General features: G+C 40.0%; 1 pseudogene; it reads right to left on the bottom strand.

The window, feature by feature from the left end:
• LOC136406550 (heterogeneous nuclear ribonucleoprotein U-like protein 1) overlaps positions 1 to 3250 on the bottom strand; it is a 32177-nt pseudogene extending 28927 nt beyond the window's left edge.
• Positions 3251 to 12410: the final 9160 nt, after the last annotated feature.

The following is a 12410-nucleotide window of genomic DNA, read 5'->3' as shown; positions in this document are numbered from 1 at the left end:
AGTTAACAGTATGGTGGTCGCCATAGGGAAAGGGCATGGGAGACAGTAATAGGTCAAGGGGGCCAAATATGTGACATAAGACAATTTAACTTTGGGTTGTGGTCACACAACGTGATATACAGATCATGTGTCATAGAAATATACTCTCAAAACCTATGTAATCTTACTAGCCAATGTCACCTCAATAAATTTAATAAAATAAAATTAAAGTAAAAAAACAAGAACTTCACAGAAAGAACTAACTGCTACTGAAATACATATTTAAGTCTGCGAGGATAGCACCATGGAGGGTGGAGGGAAGTACCGGGAGTGGGCCGACTGTGGGAAGGAGACGCGTGCTGAGGGAGGAGGGCCCAGCCAGGCACACAGCGGCAACGGGATGCTCTTTTTTTCTTTCTTTTTTTTTTTTTTTACAGGGACAGAGAGAGAGTCAGAGAGTGGGATAGATAGGGACAGACAGACAGGAATGAAGAGAGATGAGAAGCATCAATCATCAGTTTTTTGTTGCAAGACTTTAGTTGTTCATTGATTGCTTTCTCATATGTGCCTTGACCGTGGGCCTTCAGCAGACCGAGTAACCCCTTGCTTGAGCCAGCGACCTTGGGTCCAAGCTGGTGAGCTTTGCTCAAACCAGATAAGTCCGCGCTCAAGCTGGCGACCTCGGGGTCTCGAACCTGGGTCCTCCACATCCCAGTCTGACGCTCAATCCACTGCGCCACCGCCTGGTCAGGCAGGTTCTTGATTATGAGAACGGCAGGGAGACAAAACTGAGGTTGGTTACAAAGTAATGCTTTCTTCAGTCCTGTCCTGACCCCAGCCGACATCTTCCGCAAATGTCTCCTACTCATATTTGCTCTAGATGAGTGTTTTAACCCCCCCCCCCCCAGAAATCTAAGAAAAGAGGCTTGTTAGATATGTGTGATCACAAGGGAATGAGGGAAATAAAGAAAGGGGAGTACTGTAGTTGCAAGTGGTAAGACTTGAAAAAGTTAAAAATGTAGAGTTAGCAAGTCATGACCAGAATCATGAGGTAACTTGGAAAAATATGTCCCACTCAAGAATTCCTAGAAATAGTGGAAGAATGTTGAATTTTCACTCTATGTCGGTTCAAGCCAATTTTGTCTAAACCGTAGTGAATACAGTCACTCCACAAACCAAAGCATTTGCAGCCACCTAGGAGTGACACGGGGTTACTATAGTTTCTCTCCATCATACACTCTGTCAGGCATTTTCATTTGTTTTCAGAGTGTAAGGTGACGGCCTAAAGAAAGTGTGTGGTGCACCTGCTCAGCTCCAGCATTGGTAAGAAGTCATTTTCACTGCTTCATTGCTCATTTTTCTTTTAAAACATCTGGAATCAAAGGGGGAAATCGGCTCATCAACCAAAGTAAAAAGCCAAGCAATAGCAAAGCAAGTATGAAGTTAAGATTGAATTCCTGGATGTGGCCAATGTGGAAGGAGGATGCAGGCACGTGGGAGCTGGCTGTCCAGCATAGTTGGGGAAGAAAAGCAGTTTAGTTGGGCTGATCGCAGTGGGAGCTACTTGGAAATGCCACATGACATGCTTTTCCCTCTTTAGTAGTTCCAGAGTTGGGGTTTTCTTGTTTGTTTGTTTGTTTGGTTGGTTGGTTAGTTTTTAAAACCCTGAAGCCTTCCCTCCATGAAGCCAAGAAGCAGAAGATGATTTTATTTATTTATTTGTTTGTTTATTTGCAAAGAAAGGGAGCTGGAAACTACCCAGAACAAAGAAGTCCTTGCTCAGTTTTGAGATTGAAGCTAGATTTTAAAAATCTGGGCTGTAGATAAATAATAGCCTCAGAACACCGGACTTTCAAGCAGGAGTAGGAAGTGTTCTCAGATGCCTTAGAGCAGAGTTTTAGTATAAGGAACCAGAGCTTGGAGGGCTGGCCTCAGAGTTGGACTTAGAACAGGATCTGACAGAGTTCCTGCCACACAGAGGGGAGAGAGGTCCCGGTTGGACACCTCTCTTGTTCCTCTGCCTGGAGCTGTGAGGCAGAGAAGACACTGCCGGGGAACGCATGGCCTCCTTGGGAATCTGAGGCACATAGAAAACAGGAGAGAGAGAGCTGGGGGAGACCGAGCCTCTCAGACAGTCCCAGTGTCAGCAAAGCCCCATGTCTGACCTGGCTGAAGGAGGTGTCCCAGCCGATGACTCTGGCAGCCTCACAAGTCCCCACATATAGCTCTGCTGTGCTGGGAAAGCAGCCAGAGGTCCGAGCTCCCAGGAGGGCCCGGCCACTCTGAGAGGACACACACAACAGCAACTGCCAGCGGTGGGGGCTCCCAAGGTGACGCTGCCGAGATGGGGGCCTTTTAACTAGAACCCCTGGAAAGTAATAGGCAGCAGCACAGATGGCAGCACACAATACCAGGCACACGGCAGCAGCCACCAGCACGAGACACGCAGTGAGCAGGGGAAGCCACACTCCGCAGCGCGGCAGGGGGGAGGAAGCTGGTGGGGTGAGCAGACAAGATGACACAACTTGTGATGGTAACAGGGAGTGGGGTGGAGGGGTGGGGAGGGGGCGAGGAAGGAGAGGGAGGGGTGGGGGGGAGGGGAGGGGCACAAAGAAAACCAGATAGAAGGTGACGGAGGATGATTTGACTTTGAGTGAGGGGTATACAGCATAATCAAAGGTCAAAATAATCTGGAGATGTTTTCTTGGAACATATGTACCCTGATTTATCAATGTCACTGCATTAAAATTAATTTTAAAAAATTAAATTAGTAGACAAAAAAAAAAAAAAAAGATGACACAACTTGGAAGGAGGTCCCTAGGTGTCTCCACACCTCCCCTTCCCCCCTGCCCGTGGATGCAACGTGGGAAAGGACAAGACCGGGCAAACTCTGAAAGCTGGAGCAGTTAACCCAGGGAGCTATTTTACATCAAGAGAGGCTAGACACTTTCAGTTGGCAAAGTCAAGCTTTTCAACTATCAGTGGAAAAACAAGTAAAGATGGAAGGAAATTACATAGATATTTGCACATCTGAGTCAACGTATGTGATTTTTTTTTTGGGGGGGGGGAACCAAAAAAAATAGAATATATTAATTAGGAGGTGAAAAGTGAGAGAAGACAGAGGAGGGAGTTTGAAATTAGCACACTAAAGTCTTTTTTGAGGGGAAGGAAATCAAAGACATTCATGTTCATCCCCCTGATCTCTGAAAAAAAGGGCCAGGACAACATCTGATAATCTGAGAGGAAGTGGAAGGTTTTTCCTACACGGCATTATGCCGACTGACATAAGCCAGTCACACAAGGACCTTCCTGCTCGGTCCCTCTCTTGTGCGGTATCTAAGATGGCCAAACTCACAACAGCAGAGAAACCAGTCGTGGTCATCAGGGGCTCTGGGTGTGGGGAAGGGAGGTCTCATGTAGGTATAATGTTTCCAATACCCACGTGAGTGAGTTCTATAACAATACTATAGTGTGCACTTTACATTTGTTAAGGGGGTAGCTCTCATGTTGAGTTCTTTACACACACACACACACACACACACACACACACACACACACACCACAAGGAAACTTTGGAAGGTGTTGGACATGTTTATACCTTGACTGTGGTGCTAGCATCATGGGTGTTTGCATATGTCCACATTCAACAAACTGTACCTAATAAATATGTGCAGTTATTTGTATATTAATTAAATCTCAATAAAGCTGTTTTTTTTTTCATTGAATACATTGAGGGTTTTGTAATGCTCATTCCTTCTTTGAAACATCAGTCCTCTGCCCAAAGTGCATAAATAAGAAGTATCCTTTTTGAAGAAATTATTAACAATATTACCCCAAAACAGAGAGCTCCCACAGCCAGAGTGCAGGGATGTCCGCTGCACAGACTCTGAGGGCTCTGAGGACAAGGAGCCCAGGCCAGCCAGAGCACATCTGCCCCGCACATTCACGACTCTGAGGCGGAGGAGAAAAGACTCCCCTTTCCTTTGCACCTTCAAGTTTGTTGTTTTAGCTCATAATTAGTTCAGTTTAAGAGAATAATTCAAATAAATTGTCCACAGAGAATACAATGTGTGAGCTTGTCTTCTGTTTTAAATCAGCGTCAGCTGCTGTTTATTGCTTCAAACAGGACAAAATAATTAAGGTGATCCCTTAATATTTTACACCTTGCGAGTGAAGATTTAGGAATGACCATCAAAGCTTTTAAAAGCAACACATTTTCTTCAAAGCAAAACCCAGGTCTCAACTGTGAGATCCTCCCCACGTGTGCACAATGCTCAAACCAGAGGAGGCGACTGGGGCTATTTTCCCTGCAGCAGAGGCAGACTGTGCAGGGCAGGCGGCGGCCTCTGGAGCCAGTCTCACAGTCTTTACGGGCTTATTTGTACAGAAGTTTGGATTATGTCCACAATACAAATTGAGCAAATTATCATGGCAGCTCCCACCCCGAAAATAGTTCTCACAGCCCCAGCAGAACTTTTCAGAGGCTGTCAGCCTCTTTTACTTTATAAAAGTGTTGAGTTGTACACAGGAGTTGCAGAAAACTCACATTTGCCCTTTAGTGCAACCTAAACATCACACAGTGGAACTTATGGGAGTTATGAGCATTTTAAAGGCCTTTGGTACTTTTAGTGGCATGGTTGTAAGACCTTACTATTTTTCCAAAAGTATGACTCTACCTTCTGAAATGCCTAATTTGCACTCACTGAATCACACATTGGGAGAAGTTGGCTCATTCAGAATTAAAAATATACTGAACTGACTGTAGTAACTTGAGGGGATTCTTTGTCTATGAGTCAGTGACTGTGAAACTGTTGAAATGCTTAACAAACAATTCCTTCTGAAGAGCCATTGTTGAGGATCTCTTCAGCCCACTGGTCCTGCTGGTAAAGATGCCCCAAACCACCTTTTCTTGTTATAGATTTGAATAGTTAAGTTTTAAAAATAACTGTGCCCAATCCTGCAATTCTGCTTCTGGGTATACACCCTAAAGAATTGAAAACAGGGACTTGAACATATTTGTACACCCATGTTCATAGCAGCATCATTCACAACAGCCAAACGATGGAAATAGCTCGTGTCAATCAATGGATGAATGGTCAAATACCAAATGGTATATCTATGTACAATGGAATATTATTCTGCCACAAAATGGAAGACAATTCCAACCTGTGCTACAACACGCTGAACCTAGAACACATTATGCTGAGTGAAATAAACCAGTCACACAAGGACTGGTTATACAGATATTGTATAATTCCTCTTACACGAGGCTCCTACAGTGGTCAAATTCATAAACACAGAAAGTATAACAGTGGTGACTGGGAGCTGGGGGAGGGGAGAATGGGCAGAGATGATAGTAATGTGTACCCTGCAGTTTTTTAGTCTCCACAGCTCCTCTTTGTCTCCCAGACATAGAGGCTAAAGGTCAATTGGCAATTATATCAGTATTACCTTTTTAAAAAATCTAGCTCTTTTCACTCAAATACATTACTTGCCTGACCTTTGTAGACATTTAGATTCTCAACGGCTAATGTAACTAATCTACTGACATAGATCAATTTTCTTTCCAATAGTGTAAAAGTATTTGCATTTAACTATCCATACTCTTTTGTCTGAACTCCCTTTGTGATATATATAGTTTTCCTTTATGAGAAAGCACCACTTACAGATTCTTCAAGCCATACTGATATACGCTAATAATACACCTTTCAATCATGGAAATAAATTGGGACATAAATCTAAACTGCAATGACAAATCTTAACTCTGAACATCATGGGCCAATTATGTAATTTGTAAAGGATGTCTTTTAATCAACTAATAAATCAGGGTGGTATGAATTGGTAAAAGAAAAACTCTCTTTTGCCTTGACAAATGCAAATAAAGAGTAAATTACTTTCACTTAAAAAGTTGAAAATGATGAGTTGGGAGTATGAGCACTCCATCTGTTACTTGGTTTCAAGTCAGCCATGACAGCTGTGCATCAGAAACATACCGAAATATTAGCTTACATCTTGCATTTATAAAGATTAAAGCAGAAAACCAAGAGCCAGAAAATGTAATAACCTTTTGTCAGAGAAAATGGGAGCAGAAGCTAGAAACAGAAAGTAGAATGGAGGGAAAAAGAGGAAATTAATTGCTGGAACTAGGGGAAATTAATGTAACAATTAGAACATAAAGGAATAACACAAAGAAGAAAATATTGCACTATAAAGGAATACAGAAGTCTATGAAACTGTACTGTATTTAATTATGGGTTGGCACATTTTGGTTGGGAATATATTTCTTAGATTAATTCAGGTAAGATATATAAAGAGACAGTAAATCACAATATTGTTTGTCTTAGACACCTAGAACAGAATAAATAAATGAATGGATCATAATCATTCTTTTCAACACAACAATGTTGTATGATTCAATCTTTTATTTCATTTGTCTACTTCCCATCTTCTTGGAATATGATTCAGTTGCTTAATTGATTAAAACCAAATCCAAATAAGGAAATGTTCAGAAATTACATATAGGCCACTTCAGTATGTTTTAATTATACTGTACTGTTATTAGTTGTAGATGAAAGCTATTAAAAAAGTATATTTTGTAGATTAAAAATATTTTATAGTGTTTTAGGATGTTGAAACTATAGTTTTTATTATATCAAAAATACGCATTCTATATTGGTTGCATAATCCGTTTGTAAACTGAGGATCTATCTTTCCAAGTTTGTATTAGGAGGACCATCTGCCTTAGAAGTTTACAAATAATAAAAAAGTGAAATTCATTGGGAGAGTTTTTATTTTAAAAAAGCAATTCATATTCATTGTGAAAGATTAGAAAACACAGATGAGCAACAGAGACAACAAAAATCATTCTTATTCTACCATTCAGAAATGATCACTTGTTCAAACAATCACAGTTTTGTGTTTATGAGTTTGGCAGTCTTTCATTGTGGCAAGCTATGTGTATATAATTTTTTAAAATGTGCTCTCACTGTATAGAGTGCTTTAGAACCTGCTTTCTAATTTAACAATATCTTATGGATAGCTTTCTATGTTATGTTATTAACTATTATTTTATAACGTGTCATTGTGTGGTTTGAACCATAATTAGATTAACTAATTTTTTTCCAAACATTTTTACCATTATAAGCAATGATCTGGTGAACACCCTTTCTTGGGCATAACAAAAAGGCACACAAAATTGTATCGCTTTTGGTGTGCATTGCCAAACTGTCCCTTCAGAATGTGCCACTTTGATAGACCCCAGTATGATATGAGACTATCATTTTGACCAGTTTTCCTGTATTTTAAATGAGATCATGCATAGGAATTACCTAAATACAGTGCCCTCATTTAGTAGCATTACATAAAATATGGTTCCCTTTCTACTCCATTTTCACTGAGAAAGAGAATTCCTCTTTCAAACTGTAAGTACAAAAGGAACATAGGATTTGGGGGCATTTAATGCCTTTCACAGTGTGAGGTTCTTAAATAAGTGGGTTTCCTTATTGTTTTCACTGAATTATAAGAATGGACATAGCCTATTCCATTCCCGAGTCTTCCATGGAAAGATATTAAACATCTTCAATTATTTGGACTGCAAAATTTTCTTTAGCTTTTTAACCTAATCCCATTAGGTAAAAGGAAAAGATTTACTAGGGCTCTTAGGGGTCTGTTTGTTAACAACTGAGATTCTCATTTTCCTAAGTGGAAATAAGTTTTCCAAATATATTAGATTGTCGTTTCTCAGTTCCATGCAAATGCCTCAGAGATGCAGAGTGGTAACAGTGAATTCTATCAGAATAACAGAGTTCACAATGCCATTCCCTGAGATATGTAGCCTTTCATTTACTCCCAGAACGCAGACAAGTTTAAAATAGAAACAAGTTATATTTAGCTCAAGTCATCCTGAGAGTAGCAAAAGAACATTGACTAGAATGGCAGAATTATCATGGCAGGGAAACCTTGCAAATTAAAGAGAGTGGAAGATCAAAGATTAGAATAGCTATTTAAAATTCCTTACACTGTAAACTCCTTTCACTAATTCAGCCAGCTGGAAGAGTAAAACCTGAGAATGAAAACCCTGTCACTGAAAACTAATAAACCATTAATGTTGCCAGCTTCAAATAGCAGAAAATCAATATAATATACAAAATTCTTACACACACTCCCACAGCATGCAGTAGCAAAAAAATGGTATGACGTCCATGCGTTTGTTCTCTGGATAGTTATAGGTGCTTTCACTGCCTTTGACATTCTTTAGTAAAATTCGAGTTTTCTGTTATGCCATTTCACCAAAACAAACAACCTGCCCCCCCCCCCGGAAAAAAGCCAAAAACTGACCTTTAAATTCAGCTTCTTTTGTTTACGCTAAAGGTTCTGCACATTTGGTGTTTTAAGAATTTTTTTAAAAATCTTATAAATGGTCTTATACACAAGACCATTTTCATGTTAATTTCCCTTCTCTATTTCCAAAGGTTTAGTTTCTTTTAAATGGGCAGTGTTGCTTTTTATTTTATGCATCTATTAATCACACAAATGGAAGCCCCAAGCTTCCTTCTATCAAGTCTTTTTTACAGGAATAACCCTCCCTTCCCACCATCCATCCACTTCTTTCGGGTCACTGCTATTTCTTATTACTTCTCTTCACTCCTAGGACTCACTGATTCCAAGAATATTAAAAAATCTTAACACAATGTGAAATCTTTGTTTAATAATAATATGACAATAATATACTTATTCATTTTCTGTAGCTGTCATAATCCATAATTTCCAGATGTATTTTTAACTGTGTACAAAATACTTTATTACAACATTATATAGGTTGACATTATTTTACAGTGAGTGTTCCTCTTAACAATTACGGATCAAAATAGCTTGGAGTAAAAGAAAACCATTTTAATTAGAACTGTTTTTCTAAATAAAATATGCCTTTTTTGAATTTATATTTGTCTTAAAGGGAAGTATTAATATTACAGACATATTTACACAATTCTGAACCAAATTGAATGATTTCATTACTGTTTTTTACACAAGATAGAAAAAGCTATACCCTCCCCCCCAAATATTGCCTAACAAAACTGTTTTGGCAAAAGTGGACATCCCTGTCTTGTTCCTAATCTTAAGAGAAATGCTTGTAGTTTTCCCCCATTGAGTATGATGTTAGTTGTGAGTTTGTCACACATGGCCTTTATTATGTTGAGGTATGTTTCCTCTTTTCAAACTTCGTTGAGTTTTTAATTATAAATGGGTGCTGATATCACTGAACCCCTGTCTATGTCCACGAGTCTCAATGTTGTGTCCCACCTATGTATGGAATCCTACAGTTCTTAGTTTTTTCTGATTTACTTATTTCACTCAGTATAATGTTATCAAGATCCATCCATGTTGTTGTAAATGATCCGATGTCATAATTTCTTATGGCTGAGTAGTAATCCATTGTATATATGGTTACCAGGGGAAGGGAAGGGGGAAGAGGGAGGTGGGTGGGGGAAGGAGAGGGGCTTAAAGAGAAACAAAATGTAGGGTGACAGAGGATGATTTGACTTTGGGTGATGGGTATACAGCATAATCGACTATCCAAATGATGTGGAGATGTTTTCTCTAAATCTATGTACTCTGATTGACCAATGTCACCCTGTTAAATTTAATTGTCTAAATTAAAAAAAATGGGTGCTGAATTTTGTCAAATGCTTTTCTGCATATATTGATATAATGATATAATTTTTATCCTTCACTTTGCCTATGTGGTGTGGTCAAGTTAAATTGATCTATAGATATCATAGCAACCTTGCATCCCAGCAATAAATCCTACTTAATCATGATGTATGATTTTTTAAAATATATTGATGAATTTGTTTGCTACTATTTTGTTGAGGATTTTTGCATCTATCTTCATCAGAGATATTGGCCTATAATTTCTTTCTTTGTAGTATCTTTATCTGGTTTTGCAATTAAGGTAGTGCTGGACTCGTAAAGTGAGCTCAGAAGTCTTCTCTCTTCTTGGATTTTTTTGGGAATCATTTTCTCAAATAGATAGATGATAATGCTTCTTTGAATTTTTAATAAAATTCACCTGTGAAGCCATCTTATCCAGGGCTTTTGTTCATTAAAAGTTTTTTTTTTTTTTTTTTGTATTTTTTTGAAGCTGGAAATGGGGAGAGACAGTCAGACAGACTCCCGCATGCGCCCGACCGGGATCCACCCGGCACGCCCACCAGGGGCGCCGCTCTGCCCACCATGGGGGGATGCTCTGCCCCTCCGGGGTGTCTCTGTGCCGCGACCAGAGCCACTCTAGCGCCTGGGGCAGAGGCCAAGGAGCCATCCCCAGTGCCCGGGCCATCTTTGCTCCAATGGAGCCTTGGCTGCGGGAGGGGAAGAGAGAGACAGAGAGGAAGGAGGGGAGGTGGGGGTGGAGAAGCAAATGGGCGCTTCTCCTATGTGCCCTGGCCAGGAATCGAACCCGGGTCCCCCACATGCCAGGCCGACGCTCTACCACTGAGCCAACCGGCCAGGGCCAAAGTTTTTTGATGGGCCCTGGTCAGTGGGCTCAGTGGTAGAGTGTCGGCCCAGTGTGTAGAAGTCCAGGGTTTGATTCCTGGTCAGGGCACACTGGAGAGGCACCCACTTGCTTCTCCACCCCTCTCCCCTCTCGCTTCTCCCTCTGTCTCTCTCTCTTCTCCTCCTCTCCTGCAGCCATAGCTTGATTACAGCAAGTTGGCCTCAGGTGCTGAGGATGGCTCCATGGCCTCTGCCTCAGGTGCTAAAAAATGGCTAAGGTTGCAATGGAGCGAGGGCCTCAGATGGGCAGAGCATCACCCTCTAGTGGGGTTGCCGGGTGGATCCCAGTTAAGGCGCATGCAAGAGTTTGTCTCCGCTTCCCCTCCTATCACTAAAAATTAAAGAAAAAAAAAAGTTTTTTGATTATTGCTTCAATTTCATTACTTGAAATTGGTCTGTTCAGATTTTCTGTTTCTTCTTGATTCAGTTTTGGGAAATTGTATGTACCTAGAAATTCATCCATTTCTTCCAGATTGCCTAATTTGTCAGCATATAATTGTTCATAATATTGTATTCCTTTGTATTTCTGTGGTATCAGTTGTTACTTCTCCTCTTTGTTTCTAATTTTATTTATTTAGGTCCCGTCTCTCTCTCTCTCTCTCTCTTTTTCCCTTGATGTATCTGGGAAAATGTTTATCATTGTCTGGTTAAATGTTTATCAATCTTGTTTATCTTTCCAAAGAACCAACTCTTGGTTTCATTGATCCTTTGTATTTTTAAGACTGTATTTCATTCACTTCTGCTCTGACCTTTATTATTTCCCATCTTCTACTTACTTGAGTTGTTTTTCTTTTTCTAGTTTCTTTAAGTGTAATGTTAGATTGTTCATTTGACATTTTTCTTGTTTCTTGAAGTATGCCTGTAATGCTTTGAATTTTTCTACTAAGATTGCTTTTGCTGTGTCCCATAGATATTGGGCTGTTGTGTTGTCATTTTCATTTGTCTCAAGGTGTCTTTTGATTTCTTTCTTGACCTCATGGTTAACCTATTCATTGTTTAGTGATGTGTTATTTAGCCTCCATGTGTTTGTGTGCTTTTCAGTTTATTTCTTTTTTTTTTCTTACTTTTATTCATTTTAATGCAGTGACATTGATAAATGAGGGTACATATGTTCCAAGAAAACATCTCCAGATTATTTTGACATTTGATTATGTTGCATACCCCTCACCCAAAGTCAAATTGTCTTCTGTCACCTTCTATGTGGTTTTCTTTGTGCCCCTCCATTCCCCCCACCCCCTCTTCTCCTTCATCGCCCCCTCCCGACCACTCCACCCCACCCCCTATAACCATCACATTCTTGTCCATGTCTCTGAGTCTCATTTTTATGTCTCATCTATGTATGGGTTCATATAGTTCTTAGTTTTTTTCTGATTTACTTATTTCACTCCATATAATGTTATCAAGGTTCATCCATGTTATTGTAAATGAACCGATGTCATCATTTCTTATGGCTGAGTAGTATTCCATAGTATATATGTACCAAAGTTTTTTAATCCACTTGTCCACTGACGGACACTTGGGCTGTTTCCAGATCTTCGCTATTGTGAACAATGCTGCCATAAACATGGGGGTGCATTTCTCCTTCTGGAACAGTTCTATGGTGTTCTTGGGGTATATTCCTAAAAGTGGTATGGCTGGGTCAAAAAGCAGTTTGATTTTCAATTTTTTGAGGAATCTTCATACTATTTTCCACAGAGGCTGCACCAGTCTGCATTCCCACCAGCAGTGCAGTAGGGTTCCCTTTTCTCTACATCCTTGCCAGTACTTACTCTGTGTTGTTTTGTTGATGAGTGCCATTCTGACTGGTGTGAGGTGATATCTCATTGTGGTTTTAATTTGCATTTCTCTAATGATTAGTGATTTTGAGCATTTTTTCA

The sequence above is a fragment of the Saccopteryx leptura genome, chromosome 5 (assembly GCF_036850995.1).
Source record: "Saccopteryx leptura isolate mSacLep1 chromosome 5, mSacLep1_pri_phased_curated, whole genome shotgun sequence".
In the NCBI taxonomy this organism is placed as follows: domain Eukaryota; kingdom Metazoa; phylum Chordata; class Mammalia; order Chiroptera; family Emballonuridae; genus Saccopteryx; species Saccopteryx leptura.
This window is presented reverse-complemented; position numbering and strand designations above follow the sequence as displayed.